The sequence below is a fragment of the Helianthus annuus genome, chromosome 5 (assembly GCF_002127325.2).
Source record: "Helianthus annuus cultivar XRQ/B chromosome 5, HanXRQr2.0-SUNRISE, whole genome shotgun sequence".
Lineage (NCBI taxonomy): Eukaryota > Viridiplantae > Streptophyta > Magnoliopsida > Asterales > Asteraceae > Helianthus > Helianthus annuus.
Genome location: NC_035437.2, coordinates 48901181 through 48908799, shown reverse-complemented (window position 1 = coordinate 48908799; position 7619 = coordinate 48901181). Strand labels below are relative to the sequence as shown.

At 42.8% G+C, this 7619-nt stretch overlaps 1 long non-coding RNA gene across 1 annotated transcript; it reads right to left on the bottom strand.

Annotated features, from left to right (window-relative positions):
• Window positions 1-1013: 1013 nt before the first annotated feature.
• Window positions 1014-3418, bottom strand: LOC110940406. The gene is made up of 3 exons (XR_002593115.2): window positions 3019-3418; window positions 1861-1912; window positions 1014-1211 (listed from the first exon to the last, which is right to left on the bottom strand). It is a non-coding gene; the product is annotated as an uncharacterized LOC110940406 (long non-coding RNA).
• Between the last annotated feature and the right edge of the window lie 4201 nt (window positions 3419-7619).

Here is a 7619-nt window from a genome sequence, read left to right as displayed (position 1 = left end):
AACCGCAAACTCTCGATTGGATCGCTTGTTCGACGCGCTTTTTACTATAAACACGATAATTTGCGTTGAATCAGGAGTGAAATCCATACTTCGACGCAAATCTCCCTCTCTATCCCGTGATTCTATCACACAGACATGAATGTAGCCATTAAGGGGCTGTTTGGTATTCTCTTAATGACCATTCAGATGCTACCTATTAATGGTTTAAAACCTCTTAATGAATAAGAGGTAATCTCAAGTCTGGATGGTTAAGAGGTAACCTCTGAATGGTAAATCATCACATGTCACATTCTTCTACCTTCTCATTGGTAAAATTCTTAATGGTTCCATTAAGAGGTAGCCACTAAATGACCATTCAGTGGCTACCAAACAGCCCCTAAGTTAGGGGTGAAACCCGAACCTCGATGACTCGTTCTGTCCCTCATTTTGTTTTTACAAAACTCTCACCAAAGTCTCGATGGATTCCAACAACTCGAGTCGCGTGAATAACCGAAAGGATGCGTGCCATTCACTGTGTGTCGGTGATAGAGCACAGTCTATTAGGCCGAAACGTGCACTCAAAGTCCTTGAGAATAGTCGAATCACTTTGGGTAGTCGATGTCTATCAGCCGAGACAATCTATTCCCGATTTTACGTGTTTCGATTCTGGATCCGCAACCGCTGACTCTGTGATTTATCGCTTTTATGTGAAATTTTATGTGGTTTTACATGTTTATGTGTTTCGATTTTTGGTGATTTGTACGCTTTTCGCTTTTTCGCTTTCACACACAACCCGCACTGCACATCCATCTCAATACGCTAACAAATCGCATGCTATGATGCTCACTTACGCTATACAACTCGCAATATTACTCGCTGTGTACTCGCTACTCGCAATCGCTACTCTCGAACGCGCCTCGCGACCTTGAATGATAGGTGAATATGTCACACCCCCAAAATACCACATGTGGAAATACCGCGGGGCGCGTGACGTACCAGGATCTTAGCCATTAATCACATTGAACTCATAGGTATATGAAAATAAAACTTTCATTAATTAACAGTAGGTGTTACAATAGTTCACAGTTTACAGCGGAAGCATATTTAATTCGTTAAGTGTTTATAAATCACATGTAAAAGCTCTCTGTGTTGTGCTGTGTTTCCACGTATCTCGACCCATGACCACTCCAGCTTCCCAGATAGCAAGTTCCAGTCCTTATGGACCTAAAGACCTTCAAGGCATGTAACAACGAGTCAACAATAAAAGCTGAGCGAGTTCACAGTTGGGTGTTCGTTTTAAATTGCTTACAAAAACATAGTTTGTCTTTAGTTGGCTTCCTTGCCGTGGGGTTTACCCCATAGTTGAAAATATGATTCACCGGTTTACCCTGTTTCCAAACATATCCATAGTTGGTGGGGGCTTCCCATGTGAATTACCAGTTTATCCTGTTTCCCAAACCTTTTTATGATATTTAGTGGGGGTTTCCCATGTTGTATATTACTAGACTAGTAGCATCTATAGGTGTCCTTCCCAATCCGAGGACAGTGGTAAGTATGAGTTTACGTAGATTTTATGTAAGTGCCCTTCCCAATCCGAGGACAATGGTACGTAGGTTTTACGTAGGTTTAGCGATGGTGTCCTTCCCCATCCGAGGACAGTAGTACGTAGGTTTTACGTAGGTTTTACGTAGGTTTTAACACTAGTGTCCTTCCCAAACCGAGGACAATGGTACGTAGGTTTTACGTAGGTTTTAGTATCGGCGTCCTTCCCAATCCGAGTACGGTGGTAAGTAGTCTAGTAGTGAAGAAAGTGCGGGTAGTCATTCCATCCCATTCCCAACCCACCGGGAATCCCATGCCTTGGAAATAGTGTGAACTCACCTTTGCTTTCCTCGGTAAATAAAGCGTTTGTCCTGAGTTGGTCAACCACACCCTATTATGGTTACCACTTGTTAGGACGGTATACAAGTAATCACGTATTAATTGCACGTATCTAACAAGTATTTAGCAAGTAGTGTACATGTAACAATCATCATATGATATACCGAACATGTAGGTATTCACAGATACTTTGCATCATAACAGTTAATCACAAATTGAAATGAACAGTGTATATGTGTGTGGACCACCAAAGTACCTGCACCAAATATGAGTGTGCGGTCACGTTGAAGATGTGTGACATAAACTTATGTGTGCGGCATACAATTTGTGCGGTCGTGCAGTGTGCGATCGTTAATAGTGTACGCCCCAATATATTTCTATTCCAAAACAGAGTGTGCGATGAGAATCAAACAAATAGTACGTAGTTTATCGTCCATGCTCTTTGAATCAAACAACCATTTTATATTTACCATTATTCATCAAATCATCATCAATTATTATGGCATTTCATACAAATTCGAACCATGCTCTACGGCCCTAATCCTCTTAATAGTTTTTTTTAATTATCAATAACACATCAAAACCCTTATCATTCAGCAACATTGATTACCTAATCCATACCCTATTTAATCATTAGTCAGATTCGAGCCCATTTGTGCATATCATCCTACTTTATTCATCCCTACTCCAAATCGATTAGCAACAGTCAGTCAACACTCATCCTAACATTCTTTCAAATAATACCAAACAAAAATAACTTTGATTTTGTCCACTTGATTCACGTTTGGTTTTTCAAATAATACCAACCAAAACAAAATAACTGTTCTATGTGATATATGCTCAAGGTATCAGTTGTTCAAATTAATCATTGACATAAAACCAAAACCAAAACCAAAACAAATAATCGGTTTATTCTATTAAAACCAAAACATAAACGTGAGATCAGTTATTTCAAATATTACATTCAATACCAATCATTGACATATGATATATGTTCAATGTAATACCACTTAATTGGCTCAAAACCAAAACTAACATAAACGTAATCATATTTCATAATCAATTCAAAATCAACAGCTCAACAATCATATTGATACCTTTATTTCACAATCATAAATCACAAGAAATTCAAAACAAACACAGATGGACATAACTGACCCAGTGATTCACGAGTTCACGGACCACCTGCTGCCGTCGTCGTCTCCGTCGCCGGCGCCGCTAGCCGGAACAACCACCAGCTTCAACTTCTGCCGAGACCCACCGTCATCTTCATCACGTCGCTGCAGCTTCGTCGTCACCTGCCGGAACCGAATCGAACCACAACCACCTCTACCTTGACTGGTCCTTCACCCAAGTCACGAACCGGAGAGACATGGGGTTGCTTCGCCGGCCGCCGAGGCTGCCACACCACCGCCGTCGTCTTACAGGGAGTGTATAACCAGAGGAGAGGTTTGGGTGTGCTGTGGTTGCCGGAATTCTACTCCGATCACCGGAATCAAAACGAGAGGGAGAGAATGTTATGATGCGTGGCTGTTGTTTTTTTTTTCTTTTTTTTTGAAAGTAGCTAGGTTTTTGTTTTAAAAACAAATGAAGGGAGGTGAGGGTTAATATGTTTATATAGTGTAGGGTTTTCTTAGAGTGTGTAGGTTGGGCTTGGCCCAAGGTTATGAACCCGTTACAATATCACTTGTGTGTTTGATATATAAAACGAGTTCGTTCAGAACGCGCAACCAAATATGGGTGTGTCACGCTAAATATGTTTGGTTAAACGGTATGATCCTCTAGTCGCAGTTATTATTATATTATAAATAATGATAATATTGATAGTAATAATAATAATAACAATATAATTCTCGAGAAGACCCCCGGTCCATGACGTGAGTTTCAACAAACTCGATCTATGGTTACCTTACAACACTTGGGGGGGGGGGGGGTTGTAGCCTCAGCCGGTTCCTCAACGAAATGGGTTTATCAACAAATCATCGAAATTGTACCAATACATCTAAAAGTATTCCTCCAGAACCATCAGTTTGAAAAGTATTCCTCCCCAATCCAGCGTTAGTAGTACTCTAATTTGGAAATATAAAGCAGTCCCAATCCAGGGATAGTAGTGGTTCCCAACACCCGGGAATGTGTACTATTCTAAGGACGCGCGTGTAGCCCTAAGCCAGGGGTACTGTGTGTATTTCCCAAACCGATGAAATGGTGTGTTGTCCCAAAACAGGGACGCATGCTTATGGTAAAAAGTTGTTGCCTCACCTTGGTGTGTGCGTTTGTATCAAAAGTCTCGTGTCGACGACGCGAGCTGGTACAGTATGCAAACAATAACCCAAACGCTTTTAATTGTGTTCGCACGTCCCGAGTGACCAGTACTAGGGTACGGTTGTTTCACATAAGGTTGAGTTCCATCAACTGTAAACGAAGTAGGTGTTGTTTCCAGCCGTGGACAAAATCGGTAGCACATGGCTGCAGCATGTCTTCATTAGTTTGTTTGGTTCGACCATTCGTTCGTCGGTGTTAAGTAGTGCTCACGCATGATCGTGAGCTGAAGGATTTGTGCATGCCTTGCCACAAATCGGACATTCGCAACCATTCGAAAGTTCCATCCAGTGATGTCACTGCATGATTTAGCTCCCTCGAAACAACGGTATACGGGAGGCCCTTGCGATCGGTCTAGGTAATGCATTTGGTACCGTCCAAGTGATGCCTCCAAGTAAATTCAAAGACCATGGTTTCCACCGCCTGTTGTGTGTCGTGCAGTTCATCCTTGTAACTCCATTACGTAAATCATCACTCTCTCGTGTTGCGTCGACGTGTAACTAGGAGTCTGATTCGAACTATAACAATATACCACCGAATCACCCGCGCCCTCGGGTAAAGACGATGCTCAGTGCATTGCAGAATTGGGATTCGAAAGCTGAAAAGACACCCTCATGTTCTGTCTTTCACGAACACAGCACCCGGCTGTGCTAAAGAGATTTAAGCTACGCGTTCTTCGAAAATCCTGTGATTAATCTGCGATACTATCAAGCGAGATGGAAGAAATTGTTGTATCCTCAAAGGACCCTTTGTGGTCGATCAGTTTCCAACCAAAACGGGTCTTAGCGAGATCCACGTACATTCCCACTTCGTTGATTATATGACCCAAAAAGTACCTCTCAAATCTAGAAGTTACATTTATCAAGACTTTGCACGGTGTGGCTCCTCCCTCAGGAGCTCTCAAACAAGATACAAGGCTGTCCATGATGTTCCTTTTTTTTCTCTTGGAAAGGATTCAAACGTCACCCAATAGCATGGTCGGTTCTTATGATCCAGAAAGCTGCTGGTGTGATGATTCCCCCAAAGGTCATGGAATACAAAGTCGTATGGCCGAATTGCGTCTGATAAGCCGCTTTACGAACATTCTCCCCTTGGGCTTCCTTCTGGTAATAGTTCGCTCGTAAATCAATCCTCGAATGAAAGCTTGTCCCTTGCAACGAGTCGACAGGTTGTCAATCCATTTGGTTTTTCAAATAATACCAACCAAAACAAAATAACTGTTCTATGTGATATATGCTCAAGGTATCAGTTGTTCAAATTAATCATTGACATAAAACCAAAACCAAAACCAAAACAAATAATCGGTTTATTCTATTAAAACCAAAACATAAACGTGAGATCAGTTATTTCAAGTATTACATTCAATACCAATCATTGACATATGATATATGTTCAATGTAATACCACTTAATTGGCTCAAAACCAAAACTAACATAAACGTAATCATATTTCATAATCAATTCAAAATCAACAGCTCAACAATCATATTGATACCTTTATTTCACAATCATAAATCACAAGAAATTCAAAACAAACACAGATGGACATAACTGACCCAGTGATTCACGAGTTCACGGACCACCTGCTGCCGTCGTCGTCTCCGTCGCCGGCGCCGCTAGCCGGAACAACCACCAACTTCAACTTCTGCCGAGACCCACCGTCATCTTCATCACGTCGCTGCAGCTTCGTCGTCACCTGCCGGAACCGAATGGAACCACAGCCACCTCTGCCTTGACTGGTCCTTCACCCAAGTCACGAACCGGAGAGACATGGGGTTGCTTCGCTGGCCGCCGAGGCTGCCACACCACCGCCGTCGTCTTACAGGGAATGTATAACCAGAGTAGAGGTTTGGGTGTGCTCTGGTTGCCGGAATTCTACTCCGGTCACCGGAATCAAAACGAGAGGGAGAGAATGTTATGATGCGTGGCTGTTGTTTTTTTTTTCTTTTTTTTTAAAGTAGCTAGGTTTTTGTTTTAAAAACAAATGAAGGGAGGTGAGGGTTAATATGTTTATATAGTGTAGGGTTTTCTTAGAGTGTGTAGGTTAGGCTTGGCCCAAGGTTATGAACTCGTTACAATATCACTTGTGTGTTTGATATATAAAACGAGTTCGTTCAGAACGCGCAACCAAATATGGGTGTGTCACGCTAAATATGTTTGGTTAAACGGTATGATCCTCTAGTCGCAGTTATTATTATATTATAAATAATGATAATATTGATAGTAAATAATAATAATAATAATAACAATATAATTATCGGGATCCACGGGTTGTCACAGAATACGTGCAATATATATAGGTGAATACGTGAAAAATATAGTGTTTAGCATGGTTTCGGTGTGCCTATGTGCCTGTGTGTTCTACGTGCTTATGTGCTTACGTGTTTACGTGCCTATCTGGTTTATCTGCCTACTTGATTATATGCTTACGTGTAGACGTGTTCCTGTGCTTTATATAAGTAGTTTTGACCAGCGCGGTAGACTATACTAGATTAAATTGACTTGTGTTTGAGTCCTATGGCGATGTCTGTTGCGGACAATGTCGTCATTTGGATCGCATCACTCTTGCGCCGCTCGTCGTAACCATGCTGACAAGCGAATCGCTCCTCTAGTCGCTAAGCAGATGGCTAAAGTTATCCCGCAAATTGTCAGTGAGCTTAATGAGAACGCCAACAAGTCCTCTGAGGAATCAAGGACTGACTCTCCAAAGGGTACTTTCAGCTTTAAGCAGTTTAAGGCCTGTGGCCCAAAAGACTTCACGGGCGTTGACGGACCAAGCGCAATGTTTCAATGGTTCGACTCAATCGAAGTCACGCTACGCCAGAGCGGATGTCCTGACCACCTACGAATTGTCAACGCAACTGGCGTGTTCCAATCCGGGGCTCTGGATTGGTGGACTGCCGAAAGGAACAGACGTGGGAACGATGCAGCCTATGGGCTCACTTGGGATGAGTTGAAAGAACTCGTGATGAAGGAATTCTGCCCACCCCACGAGCTCCAGAAGCTAGAGAACGAGTTCTGGAACATCAAACAGGATGGTGGCGCCGGTCTAACTGCCCATTTCAAACAGCTGAGTATCATTTGTCCAAGCCAGGTGGCAACACCTGACATGACGATCAAGAAGTATATCCGTGCTTTACCAGATTGTGTTGCTGACTTCGTGCTAGCCGCGAAGACAACAACAATCGAAAAGACCTACCTACTCGCTGCTGAGATCAATGACAAGCGAGTTCTCGCTAGGTACTTCAAGAACGCCCCGAAGAGTCTTCATCAAGCTACCGCCGTTTCCACCGCTGAAACCGCCGCTCTGCAAGCTTCAAAGTCCTCCTGCCGCAAGCGAAAGAACAACAACAAGAATTGCATTGTCACAGCCGCCGCACCACTCCAAGCTGTCCCTGCTCAACCGCAACCTCAGAACCACCAAGTAGCGGCACCGGTGAC